Source organism: Pinus tabuliformis, chromosome 7, assembly GCF_031772625.1.
Source record: "Pinus tabuliformis cultivar Carrire ecotype Pingquan chromosome 7, CPIR1, whole genome shotgun sequence".
NCBI lineage: Eukaryota > Viridiplantae > Streptophyta > Pinopsida > Pinales > Pinaceae > Pinus > Pinus tabuliformis.
This window is the reverse complement of record NC_142293.1, coordinates 1,430,410,307-1,430,429,414: the sequence shown is the minus strand read 5'-3', so window position 1 is coordinate 1,430,429,414 and position 19,108 is coordinate 1,430,410,307.

The following is a 19,108-nucleotide window of genomic DNA, read 5'->3' as shown; positions in this document are numbered from 1 at the left end:
GATGCAAGTAATTCTGCTAGGGTACTAACCAGGTTCGTTGGCAACGGAGCGACGCTTGTGTCCATGCGTGACTCCGCCAAGGTACTATCCAAGCCTACTGGAAGTGGAGCAACACCAGAGATGAAACTAAGACTCTGACATATTTATTGGTTATGTACCAATATACCCCTCATCCCTAATCGAAACAACTGACTTGAATTGTCTTGGAATGTGTGTTTCCCGATCAAGACAATGGCAAGGAACTATATCTTTAACTCAAGCTTAGTGTTGAGGCCATGATGATCGAAGAATCAAACAACACTTCTAAAGGAGTTAGAATCACTTTTCACGAACAAGGTTGATATTGAGAGCTAGAGTTCTACTAGTGTGTCGTTAATGTTGTAGCGGCTACAACCACCCTCCAAAATTTTGCCTTCGATTCATTTTGGAGCGTCCCTCCTTGAAATCATCGCAACTATCCTGCACTGATCAGGTAGTTGTGTTTATTAGAGTTCATCTGCCATTTCAAACCTCGTGTTTAACTCACGTGTCCCCTTAGTTAACGACAAGCACACTGAGCACTTGGTCCACATCTAGTCAACCGGTTGTTGGGAAAAACTGCGCAAATCTGGAGAGAAGCCTGTTTTCCCTTCCATAAATGCATAGAGCAGCTTGCAGTTACCTTGCACATAGAAATTGCGCAGAGCAGGCTAGGAAATCTTGCTATGGAAATTGCATAGAGCAGGCCAGTCGGCACTGCTATGGAAATTTGTGCAGTTTCAACTAGCTGTACTACGTCAAGGAATTGTGCTGAAACTGACCCGGCTACACTGCCTTCTAGAAATGTGCAGAGCAGCTAGGCCAGTTGCACTGTTCTCCAGAATTGCGCAAAATTGGCTAGCTACTCTACTCTCCAGAAATGTGTAGAGCAGCGCAACCTCACTGCTCTGGAAAATTACGCATAGCTGGCCAGATAGCCAAGGCCCCTCATTCCAGAAACAAGGTAGAAGCTCTCCCTACCTGAATGTTTGTTGCATGTGCTAGATGGATGACAACAATCATACTGACTGAAACTTCGCATTCGCAATTCTAGTTCTCAGCAGGCCAAGCTGGACTATGCTCTATGTAGTTTCAGTAGAAAGTCAGCTCATTGGTAGTTGGGACTATTCTCTGCACAATTTCAGTTGTTAGTCTCCCAGCTTCTCCAAGACAAAGCTACGCAATTTTCCCAAACAGTCAACCAGGTGTGTTGCATGTCAGTCCTCAAGTTGCTTTTGGTTTTCAATTGATTTTTGCTTGTCATGGGTGTTGCTCTATCTCCAGATACCACAAGTACAATGGCTTCCAAGAAATTAGAATAAAAAGACACAGTTGAGAGCAGTACCGGGGTCGTGGTTAAACATGGGTCAATGAGCTTGCCCGTGTACACAGATACACACATGTTCATCAAGAAGGATATCAAGATAACATTTCAAGACATCAACACCATCTTTTCAGGCAGCTTTGAGGAGAATCTGGAGGATAGACATGTCTATGTGAACATCCATGAGTGATGACTATAGAAGTTTGTGTGCAGGTTTCCCGTGTTCCCTTGCGCAAATGTGATCCACTCGATTGTCTTACATATTGATCCCGAGACAATGATAATGAGCAATGTTGGTGGAACAAGGCTTGCTTCCTTGAGGATGGAGGGTTATCAAGAGATATATCATTTTCCATTCCCAATGAGCAGGATGGATGCACCGTTTTACACACCCAACGATAACACGAACACAAAAGATATCTTGAAGCATTGGGTAAAGGAGCCAACAAAGTTAAGGACAACACTTGACCAGATATACATGATGAAGACACTTAGGAAGGCATATCAGTTCTTGGCCATCTTCGCATGCCTCTTGTATGTCCAAGTGAGTACAAAGATCTTCTCACAGAGTTGGGTTGCTATGTTGGATCAAATGGCAAATGAAGGAAAACCATTCAACTGGTCTGACACGTTGGCCCTCTAGTTGAAAGTGCATCTTTCCAATGCTCAAAGTCCGCCCAAGGATCAACAAGCGAAGTTCTTCATGTATGCATACTTTCTTGATGTAATCTGTGCCCGTCAACATTTTCATGGCATGGGTTGGGCATGGACACCTTCAGAAAGTTATATGAACATATATTGCAAGTTACTCTTAGATTTCAGCTACTGAGGAGTCATGGCTAGAATATGTGACCATTTCATCGCCCCTTTGTACAGGATGAATTTTGAACAAGATCCACCCTACATGTCCTAGGAAACAATCGAGGCATTTCTAAACATTGCAGATTAGTATGCCTCACCCGGGGGAACCTTCATTAGAATGTACAATGCGGAGAAAGCTCTGCATGCATTACCGAGGTTCGTCACAGACAAGTTGGCCATGCAAGAGGTTACATACCACATCTCAACAGGGTTGTTATCTGGATTGCATAGGAAGAAGAAGGCACCATGGCCCATGCTTCCCGTGCGAATTGGGTTGTACGCGGTTGGGAGTTTGAAAGTAAATGCCAAAGTGGAAGACTTCAAGAAGTTTAAGTTTGGCACTAGGAGTTTCACCCCAAGTAACCCACATGGTTTATGTGGGGACCATTGTGCGAGAATATACTATCCTTGGATCCATGGAGGGTGCCATTGGCCAGAGGAAGACCCATGGACGTATTGTTACAACTCCTCCAGGCTCAATGAACCAATCAACATTGTAGTGGTGTAGCTAGCAGCACTCAACGTAGTAGCAACAACAATAGCAATAAGCAACAAACCTGTTCAAGACAAAGGAAAGAGGAAGATTGTCGAAAGCACAGAGACAAGCAAAGCTACAGGTTTAAGGAAGACCCACTTGTGGAAAAGGTAGCTTTGGAGATAGACACGAAGAGGCGACAAGAGGATAACACAAAGAAAGAGAGAGAAGCAAAGGCTGGAAGATACTGAGAGGATGTTGCAGGAAGTCCAGTAGAAGCTCGGGGAGAATAAGAGTTACGTAGAAGAGAGAAGGAAGCGCATCATGAGCGTGAATAGGAACAAGAACAAGAACCGGAATAGGATGAAGTGCAAGGTGCATAGACAATGCAAACTGCACAAATATAAGTTGAAGACTTTGAACCAATAGTAGATGAGGAACAGGGTGAGCAATCGCAGTTGCAGGAACTTTCTCTACAAGCTGAACAAATAGTAGAACAAATGGACATGGAGCAGCCAAAACAAGATCAAGATATTGACCTCATGCCAAAAGAAACCGAGGTCACTCCACGGGCTTCACCAGCTCCAACAACAGAGCAAGGCCCAAGTGAACAAGGGGATACCATTCTCCTTGGAGACCATCTGAGAAAAAAGATGTCTAACATAGTCTTTAATGAGTCGCAAACAGAGTTGGACAAGCACATAGACCACACACCTCGGATGAGCATGCGTCACTTGCACACTTGGAAGAACAGGTGATTGTGTCAGATGTACGGAGACATCCAACTGCCTTGGCCGATGCGACAAAGGCTTATGCCGAAAACACCAGCTAGAGTGTAAGGTTCTTGATAGCATAAAACGAAAGCATGGCTAAGGAATTGCAAGCAGCTAAGCAGAGAGAGGAATAATCAACAGGATCCGCTAGAGCCGAGATGAATATGGCCATACTCCGTGAAGTATCGACTCTTGATACAATCACGCAGAGATTGTATGATAGGTTCGTCACCGTGCATAAGGCAGTTGTCCACCGACATGGTCATCAAGATCATTGCACCAAGATAGTGTGAACACTCGCAGACATACACACCGCAGTTGATCATGTACAAACATGGACAATGAGGTACAAGGGAGCCCTGATTCACGCTCACAAGATGATGAAGCCATAGGTTGAGTTAGACAAAGCACGTATCTAGAGTAAGATCTATAACTATCAGGAACTCTCATCGCTTATCACTAGTATTGAGGCTTCGTATGCATGGTTGTACAAGAGTTTGGATGTCATGGTGAGGAAGTATGGCGCCCTGTTGATTAGTACGCTCACTGAGGCCAAAGAGAAGAACCAAGTCAGACTCGAGCTCAATGCATACTTCGAGTAGTTGATGCTCACAACCACCAGCGCAGATAACATGCAGATGTACATTGTCGGTCTGACCATGCTATGTTACAAGATGAGTTGGACCGAGGTTCCAAATCAGTATACCCAGAAGCAATGGAGCTAAGAGTTCGTGGACTTCATCAAAGAGTATGCTGACACCATTGCACACTACCAAGCATGGTATCAGTTCGTCACCGAGGATCAAAAAGAGAAGGTTGATGAGCTGGTCTTTCCATAGTCGTCTGAGTCTTAGTGTTGTCATGTCTCGCTGACTCAAGCCAATTTTGTCCCACATGGGTATATGTGGAAAATGTATCATTTTGTAAACATGATGTAAAGTGAAATTCCAAGTGTCACTAGTGGAATACAAACAATAATATGTAATACAAAGATTCATGAGGGTAGTCCAAGAGTCACAAAGGGGAATGTCAAGGGTCACCTCACCCTTTGTTATAAATAGAACCTCATAACTCATAGAAAAGGCTTTTGGGAGCCAAGATTTTGCTAGGCATTGCTTAGAGAGGGCTTGGAGAGTATTATGATGAGCCTTGGCTTCTTCACAATGTAGAGCGAGCACATCTCTTTGGAGGAGCAGGCGATGTTAACTGTAACGTTCCACTATTGGGGCTAGTGGTCGCCATGGTTGTATGTATGGATGGAACTTTCACTTTATAATATAAGAGATCCAACACATTTCATGCATATGTTGTTATTGTAGTTCGACTATTCTGGTTACTTTAGCAATGTATGTAGTTTTACTTATGCATGCATCTCTCCTGACTCGCTGCAAGGTCACACACTTGGTTCCGCTAAGGATATCTTTCTTACCTCTATGTGCTATCACAGTTAAGGCATATCTTTACTACCCGCTGTTGAGACTCCCACTCCAAATGATATGAGTTCTAGTTGGGACTTCTTATCGGGGATATCCCCAAACATGTTGGTGGGTCCAACATCGTCAACAAAAACATAAACACACTAGCAGTGCCTAACTTTAAACAATTCTTCATAAAAAAAATTACACTAGCAATTAGATCAATGATAGTACACAATATTATATGCCCAAACTTGTTTCTTATCAACCCCTTAATAAGAATACACATAGGGCTCCCATAATAGGGATCGTGGTCCTTTACGATCCCTGTACAATGCCAATATCAGGTCAAATCCTTTAGACCAAAACTCTTGGGACCAAGGACAATTCCCTTAGGGTCTCATTTGCCAAACATACAAATCTACAACACTAAAACAATATTATAGTAGTAAACTAGGTTAGCCAACAAACCAATTTACTCACTCGAGCATGCTCCTTTAATGCATTGTCCTTCATTTTTGTTTTTATGTTAGCTTATTCAACATTGTGTTAGCTTTGGCCATCTTCAGAAGCACCTCATTTACCTATTTCTCCCTCTGTTAGGCCCTGCCAACACTGCGCAAGCCTCAACCTACCATCCTTAGTACCTAACAAACCTTGGCCCTAACTCAATTTGATATTGTAGTCATATTGTAGGCCTCGACCAAGTTGCTAGACACCTATGTCCTCTCGTTCTAGCCCTAACAAACCTTAGCTAGGCCTGTTCTCAGTTCAATAGACCCTTGGCCCTTCCAGCAACAAGCCCTGCAACCTGCTTGCAACTAGGGTTATTTAACCTAATAGAGATATAACCTATTCATCTTTGACTATGCTACCATAGATCTAGGGCTCATCTCTTTGCAACAACACTCAAAAACTTCCTTAAACATACCCTCCTTTACCACAAAACTCAATTTCTTTTCTTCCTTTGGAAACACCTTCATTTTGTTGTCCAAAACACATAAAAGATTCCACCTCTCTAGTTGTCCTTTACTCCTGTAGCCCTCTTGTTTCCTTAGGTCCATGACTAGGTCACTTTTAGCCTCCTCACAAGAGAAATGTCATTCTTTATCTTGTCTCAAGCCTCTCTACTGGCTAGTATATTTATACTTGTCTCTTAGGTCACTTAGGTAGCCCTCCTTTCCTTCAAGAGCCCTCCAATTCAACCTTATCAATAAATTAAAATATCAAATTTTGATTCTTAGTTTCCAAGCCCACTCCTTTGGGTCCAAACCCCCCAGCTTGAGTGCAAATTCCACACATCAACTTGGTGGGTGTTTACCTCTCACAATCCTAGCATTAAGGGCATGTGAGAGTACCTCTCGATGCAAGCTATTTTCAATAGATCGACTTGGATGGTTGAATAACAACACCAATATCCTCGTAAGTTTAAAAATGACCTAATCCACCTCCAGTTACAAATACAAATATTCTTAGTGTGATAGAGGGATTGAGATTCCTAGTACACACATTTAAATAATGCACAAATTTAAGCATCCATGTTTTATACCATGGAGGTTGTCATTGGATGTACTGGCTATACATAATATCAATTGTATGATTTGGCTACACAAAGAGAGGATGAATATATGTAATAAGCCCAAGGTATTTCCAATAAACATATTGAATAGCTCAATAGTCTCCAAATCTACTAGATTGCTAGTGTTTAGGAACTCTATAAATCATTAACATTTCCTATTGTATGAATGTCACATCTCATTCTTTTAATCATAACTAGAGAATACTATATTGATCAAAGTGTGCACCTCGATGTACAACAATACATCAAAGATACAAAGAATCATATGGCAGGTTGACAACATCCACTTAGTCAAAAAGACATGTCTCATAACAGAGTTTTGGTAAAAAAACTACTAGATCAAAGATACTTGTAGTGTAAACTCGTTTAAAAACTCCTAGTATCCATTTTTTTTACTTCCATGCTAATCTAGATCAGAATTGGATTATGCTCCAAGTCCTGAAGGGAAATAGGCTTCATAAATTGAGCATCTACATTCAAATCAAAAGTGAGATAGATGAAAGTATTTCCTTAATTGACAAAAGGGGTAGGAGATGAATTACCTAGATTACTAATGTGTTATAGACATTTAATTTGGCTTATGAGATTGCCAATCGTGTTCTCAAATTTCTAAATATGTTATATCTACTGTAGTTTTCTCCTTGAGGGCCAAACATAAGGGAGTCATCATGTGTACGCTCACCTACATCAAATCCATTGTGTAAGACCATAAAATTTGCGGTCCTCAACATACTGCTCCATAACTTCCTCCATGGGGTGAGAGATTAACCCTACATGTTTCATGATTGAAGCAGAGGACATTGTCATGCAAAATGATAGGGGAAGTATAATCAACACCCTCATAATTGTCAATTGATGCCATCCCATAATTCCACCTATCATCTTGCTAAGGGATCAAGGCATATAATATTTCGTCATCAACCTTCAAGAGCCTAACTTCGTAACTAGTTTTCATGTTAGCTAGGGAATTTTCTTTAACATTATCCTATCATAGGACATTCTTTGATCAAAATTCAACCAAATATCCCAAATTTGAAGTAATCATTTTGAAAATTGCATCGAGTTTCAGATATGATGGGGAGAAACCCAAATGAAGTTGATGAATGAGGACTGAGGAATTCCCCCACAATGATCAATTTATGGATTTGGAGAGACCAACTTGTAACACACCCTAAAGAAAATCATAGGCTTCCATCTTCTTATTAGATGTCTCACCTAGACTCCAAGAGTAAGATAATTCTAAAAGTCCTCTAGGGTGCACTAGCAATCCCAACTCCCCCCCCCCCCCCTAGACTCTTACCACCCATGATAAATTTCACATATATATTGGTTAATGGGTCACTGAATCAATTTGTACCAATTATAAGGACATATCTTGCATGTGTTTTTACCACACCCTCCAAAATAATGAGGAGGTTTCTTTTTTACTTCCTTGGGAAGTTATATGTAGATCGTGTTGCAACATTTTGTGAAATATTTTGATCTCCTATAGTTTCAACTACTACTTCTTTTGGCCCAAAAAATGAAGCCAATAACAATGTTGTTTTCTATATTTTTGTCAAAAAGTCAATTCATACACCCCTAAGAGACGACAAATGACATTTTCATTTGGCAACTTTGAGGTAAATGTATGATTTGTATGCTTAAATGTTTGAAAATAACCATATTATAAAATTGATTCTTGGAAAACTATTTTGACAATGTAATTGATATTTCAACATTTAGGAGACTAGGTTGTCAATAATAATAATACCCTCATTCAATTATCCCATTCTTGAAATTTACAAGCTACTGATTTCAGATATAATTTCATGAAATGGATAAAATCCTTGAAGATTCACTATTAATATTTTATTGTTGAGAGGGACGTAATGATTTAGGGTATTTTTGTATAATGTTCAAACAACAAAGAACTACAACCTATTCTACAAAATTGAAGAATAAAACTACAACAAAATGTTGGTACATTTCAAAGCAAGGGTCCACAAGAAAAAGCTTCTACAGTTCCATAGATATGAGGAGGTTTCTATTATACTTCCCTGGGAACGTGTGTTGCAACATTTGTGAAGTATTTTGATCTCCTATAGTTTTAAATACTTCTTCCTTTGGCAAAAAAAATGAAGCCAATAACAATCTTGTTTTGATATTTTTGTTAAAAAAGTAAATTTATACACCACTAAGAGACAACAAATGCCATTTTCATTTGGAAACTTTGAGGTAAATGTAGATTTGTATGCTTAAATGTTTGAAAATAACCATATCATAACATCAATTATTGGAAAACAATTTTGACAATGGAATTGAGATTTCAACATTTAGGAGACTAGGTTGTCAATAATAATAACAATAATAATAATAATACCCTCATTCAATTATCTCATTCTTGAAATTTACAAGCTACTAATTTCAAGCATAGTTTTCATGAAATGGTTAAATTCCTTGAAGATACACTATTAATATTTAATTGTTGAGAAGGACCAAATGATTAGGGCACTGGGGTTGAAAAATGGTCAAATAGTGGAGAAATATGGTCTCTTTTACAAAGTTGAAGAATAGAACTACAACAACATATGTAAATTTCATAGTGGGGGTCCACAACAAAAAGTTTCTACATAGTTCTATAGACATGTGGGGGAAAACATTGTGACATAGTCACACGAATAATTTAGTCACTTAATTGATACACTACAATCCATTCACACTAGCATCCATAAATTGTGGATAGAAACACCGTGAGATAATTGTACTAGCAAATCGATATCACAATCACTACACTATGACCCAACGACACCAACATTCCATCACATAATGTTGCAGACCATGCCATACATTTTTAATACTAAGTTATGGTTGGATATTACAACAACCACATAAGCTAAGATGGGACCATAGAGAAAGTTGGTGCAGTTCAATCAACAAATCCTTCGCTGTAGCTTCCCTTGAAACATTAAATAATATTGAATCTGAGAGACACAATCGTACTGTGCTATTCTTCTTTTGATCCGACTTGGTCCAATCTTCTGTTGACATCCCTATTGATGCAATACCAAAATCCATGACAACCTATTGATCTTTATCCACCAACAAATATTCCATTTTGATATTTAACAACTCGAAACTCCGACCATTGAATTTCTTGATCTCTATCTTCCAATTGCTCACCATTTCCTTTTCACCACAAGAATCGACTCTGCAAATCTCCCACTACAACAGGGTCTACCACATGCCTAAGCTAGAGCCATTAGCCAAAAAGGAATTCCCTTGGAGCCAAAACTCCTCCGATATCAAATATAGGTTTTAACCTTATACAATTTAATTGCTGCAAACAAATATTTAATTAAAATAGAAAATATGCAATGGAAAACACACATTAACATAACGATTTTATCCTGGAAACTGAAGACCAGGAAAACTAGTAAGATATGTTTAATAATATTTTTTTGGTACAATATTACAATATAATATATATCATGTAGTATCCATGAATCGTCAATCCATTTACCTTAGATTAGAATACAACCATAGTTCCTTAATCAAAACTACATAACCATGGAAAAACCACCATGTGCCAAAAAATTGCTTTTAGCAAACACTGCTAAAAACAAACCAAAAAAACCACCATTTTATTTTTTTATTTTGGTGTGCACTCCGTGCAATCCCCCCAAATAGGGGTTGTGCAAAGAATATAACAAATACCCCCAACATATATGCTGTGAATATTTGATAGGTGTGAATGTTCTAAATATTGTTTAATACTTCATGGACATGGCTATGATAGTTTCACGAGTATGATGTAATAATGAGATAAGAAAAGATAGACTATGTTTTTGCTCTAGTTACTATTTCCTCCCATGGATAAGATTATGTGCAAAGGATTATACATTAGGAAAGTTGTTCATAAATAATATAAAATATATGATTGGAAATAATAATGTAGAATTAATTTGGGGCCTAAGCTCTTCTTGTAGTATGTTTTGTTGAGAAATCTAGGGCAGAGAGATGAGTTGATTTCTATAGCAATGATAATTGCTTGTAAAGACATTTTCACTTTTCTTAATTAGATTCTTCTTGACTTGATTATTATTATGTGTTATTATTTATCAAACAACTATCAAACCATAAATAACAATGAGACAAAAGGACACAAGATGTAGGCTGTCAACCAGGGCCAAAACCTCTCCAAGCTTGAGAGGAAAACCCAAATGGATTCTTCTTCTTATAGTATCTTCAATTGAATAATTCCAAGACCTAGACCCTTGACAAATAAACTCCTCCAAGTTCAAGTCAATGCTTGCCTTAAGTCAAAGTCAACTTGATGTTCCTTCATTCTTAACCCTTGGTCTTGCAACCCTAGTCTGAAACTTTCAGCGCTTTCTTCCTACAATTCTTGGCTTCCTGAAGATGATTGCAATCTTCGCATGTGTGGATAGAATTGGAGCAAGTCTAACCCTTTTCATCCTTCGATTGACTTGTGATAACTTCTTTATCAATTTGGCTTGCAATGTAGGTCCTTTCCTTGACTTATTTCGGCCTCCTTGAGATGACTGTACTTCTGTTTTGCTGCAGAAGGAAGAGTACTAATATCTTTGCGTGTGTGAACTGAAATGGCCCAAAATAGATCCAAAAATTCCTTTGATCTTCCTTCCTTCTTATCCTCCTCTTCTTTGCTTGACTTGATGCTACTTCTTGATCCCTTTTATCGAACTTGTGAGTGAGTGAAGTGTGTTCCTTGAATGAGGCCAAGTTCCCTATATATAGGCTTCTAGTCACTTGATATTAGGCTGACTTGTCATTGTCTTAGGTTGACTTGATGCTAGTGAAGGACGACTTGATTCTTAGCACTTTACTTGACTGTGGAGGGTTATTCTGCCTCAATAATTTATCTTTTGCAATATGTAACATGCCCAAATGGGTCTTCAATACATGACAATGACTCAATTGATTTTATGACTTAATGACTAATCCTAATAGCTCACAATGGGAGCTTGATCTATAAAAATAAAATTCCTTGAGCATGAAACCCATGTCTCAAGCATAAAATAATTTTATTTTTCTTCTTTACATTAATTACATAAAATCATGATTACACATGTCATTATGAAGACCGAACCTAGTTACATATTTCAACACTCCCTCTTAACTAGGGAGGTATTCATAATCAATACAAGGTACTTGGACATTCTCAATCTGAAGAATTCTCATAAGAAGAGTCAAATTGGTAACCCACCTGTTTAGCACCATATCATCCAACATTGTTACATAGTAAGGCCTTGAATAACACCTCTATCTCTCCACAAGCTCAGAGCACAATGCTGGCGAGACCAATGACTTATAGACACCCTCATCATTGTCTTTCTCGGCACATGCCCCACCCAAGTTCTCTCATAGTATTTTCCATTAGGACTATTCTTATTTTCCTCAAAGAATATCGGTCCTCTACGACTACTCTTATGTTGGATGCCCTACCACATCCTCAAAGAGTATCGGATTCCATATGCTTACCCAATCCTCTATTCTATCTTCCTAGGTGAAGACAAGAATGACATGTCTATCTCTCCCTCTCAATTAGGGGGGATATTTCCATTCCAATGAAGGGATGTACACATTCCTGTAAAAGGAATGTACCCAAGCTCCCTCTTAACTAGGGACTTGCTTGCAACAACTCTTTAGGTGGATATCATGGGACAACCAACTGCTTGAAGAGCTCTTCCTTTCGATGTCATGAACTTCTTTATTCTTTATTCACGAGTCTTCATATTTTTGGGATTTCTTCGTAGGGCATCTACCATCCATCACTTTCATCATGTTAGACATGTCATCCTTTCTTTCATTTGAAGGTGATCCATTAGTCCATATCTGGCCTTCCCTTCATGCCTTGCTACCTTCTTCACATCATGTTTCCTTCAGGATCTTTCATCCTACCACATGAGCGTCCATTGTGGATGACATCTATAGCTCTTCCTTTGGTAGCTCCGCATTAGCCCATCGAGAGGCTGTTCAAAAATAGAAGATGAACATTAAATCAAAAATACCTTTGTGATGGTCCTTCATCATGACATCAAGTCCTTGTTTGCATCAACATCCTGCATATATATTGACACATCTCGAAAAAGATATACAATGTCAAGGGTCTCTTTCTTTTTCAAACTTTATTAAGATCTTCATATCTTTCCCATGGAGATATCATAGTCAAATATTTTAGTCCTTGGATGTTGATTTCCTTGTTCATAGTTGCATTTTTCATGATCTCTTCTTTTCTTTATTCACACATTTCCTCCCAAGTAACTTGCAATAATGGTTCCTTCTACTTTCTCAACCACCTCATATTTCATATGAGGACATATTATGTTGATTTCATCTATTCAATGTGTGAACCATGCCTTTATGCATCCTTTAAAAGGAGGATATCCTTTCTTTTGATCATGCTTTTGAGGTAGAGCACTCATTCATGATATATGCAACCACGTGACATGACTCTATTTTATCAAGTACAAGCATACATATATCATCTCTTTCTTTTGGTCATCCAGACTTCCTTCAGCAGCTTCCTTGATTGAAATAAATTCAATCCCTTGACTTGATTTACTTCTTTTAACATCATACCATCATCCCATGAATCCCATATAGGTTGGAATTCCTGGTGAGACACTTTCTTCTTCCAGTTGGTGAACCTTCCATTGAAGATTCCAACGGAGGATCTTGATCATCCTCATCCTGCAAATGCTCCTTTTAAATTAGTATGATGATCTCTATTCTAGATGACTATATTTTTCCCATAAGTATTACTTATGCTACTAATGAGGTTACCAAAATGTACATCCTTCTATAGGTGACAACCACACACTTCTATTTCATCTATCTTTCATGATTCTTTATGGTGATGTTACGATCTCTTTCTTTCAAGCGTATGCTTATATGATTCTATCTCATAACATGATGCATCCTATCATGCTTCTAAAGATTCCTACCATGATAGATTATATTTTACAAGAGAACTAGAATCAGAAACTTGAAAAGAACTAGGTGAGGAAGGCTATCTCAATCGTAGTAGAGATATCTTACTTCCTCGTTCTTGGATTTCTTCTTTTCAGCTTCTTCCACTTCTTCAAAGATATGGGCTTATTCTCCTCCTCCTTCGTTTTTGTCCTTCTTGAGTTTAGGACAATATCTTTTGGCCATATTCTTATTTCTTTTATGAGGAACAAATTTCCCAAACTTCCCTTTTCTTTTCTCCATAGCAACATATGCTTGAGTTTGTTCGTTTGATCCTACATCATATTTTTCCTTAAACTTGGTTTCTTTAAATTTGCATAGTGACCATAGATCATTGAATGGAGTAGCTTCCTTCTTCCCATAAATACTTGATGTGAAGTTGCCCCATTATTTTGGTAGTGCATTGAGCACTATGGCAGTCATCTCTTTGTCAAAAATTATCTCTCCCAATCCTTGTAGTTGATCTCTTATTTCAAATATCCTCAGAAAGTATAAGGATATTCCTTCTTCTTTTGATATCTTCATCTTGTAGAGTTCTTGCCTTAACGAGATTACTTCTCCTACATTGCTTATAGACAAGAATTTTACAAGTTTGTCATATATTTCTTTTGATGTTTCTAATTTTGATACATAGGGAATGAGGGTATCCTTGATGGATTCTACGAGAATCCTTTGAGCTCTTCCCCTTTCATATACCTTGCAATTTCTTGAGCATCTTCCCTTATAGGTTTAGTGATTGAGCCCTTAACATGTTCCATGACCTCATTTTCTATGAGATTCATATATGTCCTTTTATTCCATGCAATAAAGTTTGAGACCCCAACCAGTTTGTTATTTTCTTTGTAAAATGACATTTTGACAGATTTAGATGTAGACATAAATATACTTACTTGTGAAGATGATCCTTCAACCTGATGCCTTCTTTAATTCGACGATGATATAGATAATATAAAACTTCTCCTTGATGATGTTATGCAACCAGCTCACAAAATATAAGAAGAGATATATCAACGAATTCAAAATTAGCCTCTTTGAGGGGGCAACCTCCTTTGCATTACACAAATGAACAATTATTGGATGATAAAAATGACAAAACCTCCTTTCTATATATATGAGCCTAAGGGGTCACAATATAATCAGAGTCGACATAACAATAATAATATAATGGCACAAGAATAACACTAGTGGGCTTCTATGGGGCATAATAATAACAATATGGGGACAACATGGGCACAACAATAATAATAAGGGGTTACAATGACAATAATAATGGGGGAATACACTAGTATTATAAGGACCTACATGCCCATCTCCTTAAAAAAAAGTGTTGTCTTCAACGCATGAGTAGTTATGGATGCTTCTGTATAAAATTATCGTCCTCTCATGTGGAATCTTCAGTGGGTAAGTTCTTCCACTTGATAAGATACTATGAAATTGATCAATTTCGTAGCTGTCGAGTTATTGTTTCTGTGACTGCTTCAAGTTCCAATATGGTTTTTCATTCCTATTCAAGTTTTGGCAATATTATTTGAGTTGGGAGCTTGTCACCTATAACCTTCTTTAAGCATGAAACATGGAAAACTAGGTGCACTCAGGAAGTTGCAAGAAGCTCCAATTTGTATGCCATAGTACCAATCTTTTACAACACCTTGTATGGACCATAATACTTTGGTGATAATTTATTATCCTTATTAGCTTGCTTGCGGGACATTTGTTTATATGGTTGTAGTCGTAGAAATACCCAGTCACCTACATCAAAACTTCTTTCGTTGCGATGTTGATCTGCTTGTTGTTTCATTCTATTCTACGCCAAAGTGAGGTTATCCTTTAAGATTTGGAGAACATGTTGTTGATGCTTGATGTGATCTTACATTGCTTAAACCTTAGACATTTCTCTTAAAGATGATGTCATGGACGGTGGATGATATCCATAAAGTGCTATAAATGGGGTCATTTTTACTAAAGTATGGAAGGAAGTGTTATACCACCATTCATCCAGAGGCAACCACTTGACACATTGTGTTTGTTTATTAGATACAAAGCAATGAAGATATCCTTCCAAAATTTTGTTCACTATCTCAGTTTTCCCATTAGATTGAGGATGATAAGATGAGCTATGAGCTAACTGAGTACCCAGACAAGAAAATAATTCTGTCCAAAAATTTCCAGTGAAAATGGGATCTCTATCGATTACAATAATCTTTGGGTTTCCATGTAGCTTTTGAATTGTTTCCATAAATGCAGTAGCAATTGTACTGGCTTTAAATGGATGAGATAATGCACAAAAGTGTGCATACTTAGTAAGTCTATCAGCTACCACCATGATGACACTCTTGAAACCTCCTCCCAATGTTGACTTGGAATGGATAAAGGTTGTAACAAACCTGGGGTCTTAATTGTCTCAACTTTATTTTTATGGTAAACCAAACATTCCGCCACAAACTTTTGAATATTAGATTTAAGGCCATCCCAAAAAAATCCTTCTTAACCCTGTGGTAAGTTTTTAAAAATTCTGAGAGCCCTCCTGAGGGAGAGGTGTGCAATTCTAGAAGAATATTTCGTTTGAGTTGGGAATTCTTACAGAGGTATAAGCAATCTTTGTACCATAACAAATCATTTTTCCATCTAAATGTATCAATTGTATTGGGATCCTGCTACAACTTTTGAATGAGTGCCCTCACTTTAGAAATGGCACAAAGCAATGCTTCCACATCCTCATCCTTTCTTGAGAGTGCATCTCCAACAACATTTTGCTTCCCTTTTTTGTAGACAATTTCAAATTTATAACCCAACATCTTTGTGACCCATTTTTTCTGCTCTTTTGAAGATAATCTTTGTTCTAAAAAGCATTTAAGACTATCATGATCCGTTTTTACCTTGAAGTGTCTTCCCATTAGGTAAGGTCGCCATTCTTAAGCGCATGTAGTATTGCCAACATTTCCTTCTCATAAATAGCTTTGTGTATATACATTCCTTTGATTGAAAGACTTTCAAAAGCAATGGGCCTTCCTTCTTGCATTAAAACAACACCAATTCTATTTCTAGAGGCATCATATTCCATAATGAAGGTTTTTGTGAAGTTTGGCATAACTAAGATGGTGCTTGGCACATTGCCTCTTTAAGATGTTCAAATGCCTTCGTTGCTTCTGGAGTATAAGAAAATGCATCTTTCTTCAGTAATGTTGTTAGAGGTGTTGCTATTCTCCCATAATTCTTAACAAACTTGCAATAATACCCTATCAACCCGTGAAATACTCGCAGATGCTTTATGGATGTGGGGATTTTCCATTCTTTAATGGATTTAATTTTGCTAGGGTCTACCTTAACACCTTCATGAGATACAATATGACCCAGATACTCCACCTTTTATAGTCCAAAAAAACATTTGGAGGCTTTTGCATATCAATATTTCTCCTCAAATAGTTTGAGCAGCTTATCAACATGTTGAACATGATCCTTCCAAGACTTGTTATAGATCAGTATATCATCAAAAAATACTAACACAGATTTTCTAAGGAAGGGTTTGAAATTGGAATTCATCAAACATTGAAACGTAGAAGGTTCATTGGTAAGGAAAAAAGGTATGACCAAAAATTCATAATGACCCTCATGAGTTCTAAATGCTATTTTCAGAATGTCTTCAGTCTTCAATTTGATTTGATGATATCTTGAACGAAGATCCAACTTGGTGAAGTAAATTGCTCCATGTAATTCATTTAATAATTAATCAATGACAAGAATGTGAAATTTATCTTTAATAATGAGCTTGTTGAGATCCATATAATCTGGACACATGTGCCATGATCCATCCTGCTTGTGCACCAATACTACTAGAGCAGATAAATAACTTTGACTAGGTTGAATTATACTTGCCTCTGGCATTTTTGCAACCATACGTTTAATTTCACTCTTTTGGGCATAGGGATATCTGTAAGGTCTGATGCTTGGAGGAACACTTCGTGGAATCAAATGAATAGCATGATCATGATCACAAATAGGTGGGAGGCCTTTGGGAGTCTCAAATACCTTAGAATGATTGTCCAAGGCTTTTTGGAGATACAGAGAAATAAATGATTTCGATTTGGGAACCTCTAGTGAACGTATTTGTGCAATTATGCCATGTTGTTCTTTCTTTAGAAGCTTTGTCATGCCGTTAGAGCTTATTATCTTTACCAGTTTGCTTGTGATACCCCTTAATTCAACTTCCTTTCATTCCCAAGAAAATTTCAACACCAACACCACCCATTGGAATGGAAAGCATTGGACTATTCAATACATATTCTCCCATGAATAATTTGATATTATGGCACTTTCCATAGTAATTTACGGTTCCTCCATTTGCAATCATCACTTGACACTCTGGTGTTGGATATAGGAAGCAATTCAATTGCTTGGCTATCTTACAATGGATAAAATTATGGGTACTACCCGAATCAATCAACACTATTACCTTTTTCTTGTTGATATGCCCTTCTATCTTGAGGGTTTTAGGAGTGGTAATTCTTGCCAATACATTAATATATATGGTTGAATTCATTTCTTATTTCTCTAGGGTTGGTTTTTGGTGTATATCCTATTCTTTTGACGTTTCTTGTTCTTTTCTTCCTCCTCTTCACAATATATGTGAAATAATTTCTTCTTAGCACACTTATGACCTTTAGTGTATTTGCTATCACAACTGTAACAAATCCATTTTGTTCTTTTTTATTCCAATTGTCGTGGTGTCAACCTTGTAGGTTGTGGAAGGTTTGGGGAAGCAACACTTCTATCTTTATATTTGTGAGTGGTAAGATTCCTTGTTGCCATAATTTTGCTTTCAATTTTTCTTGCCAACCTAAATGCCTTCTCCAATGAATCAAGTTCCCAAAGGCGAACCTCGTGTTGGATGTTATCCTTTAAAGTCCCTATGAACATATCAATCCTATGCTCCTCTGGAATATCATTTACCCTTATATTCAATTTTTGGAAGTCCTCAATGTGCTCCACCATTGAACCCTTTTGTTTGAGATTTATAAATTGGCTAAAGAAGGTGTTTCTCTTTGTATCCTCATAATGTGCTATCATTTCCTCTGTAAAATTGACCTAGTGACAATTTGTTTACGAGATCAAAGCTATTGATACCATACAAATTGATTGGGTTCCAAATATAAAGTTGTAATGCGTACCTTTTGTGGGTTTTGCACATTATGGAGATCGAAATATTGCTCCATCTGTAGTATCCATGTTACAGGATCCTTGCCATCAAAATTCCTCATATCTATCTTTGGAATGTGGTGGGTCGTCAATCCAATGTTAGAGTCTATGAAATCATGATTAAAATTTATTTTATTCTCATCATGAGTTTCCTTTACTACCCTTTCACCATTAGGAAGCATTTCTTATAGCCATTGGACTCCAATTACAACACCAACACCGCCCATTGGAATGAAAAGCATTGGACTATTCAATTCATATTCTCTCATGGATAATTTGATATTATGGCACTTTCCAAAGTAATTTATGGTTCCTCCATTTGCAACCATCACTTGACACTCTGGTGTTGGATATAGGAAGCAATTCAATTCCTTGGCTATCTTACAACAAATAAAATTATGGGTACTACCCGAATCAATCAACACTATTACCTTTTTCTTGTTGATGTGTCCTTCTATCTTGAGGTTTTGAGGAGTG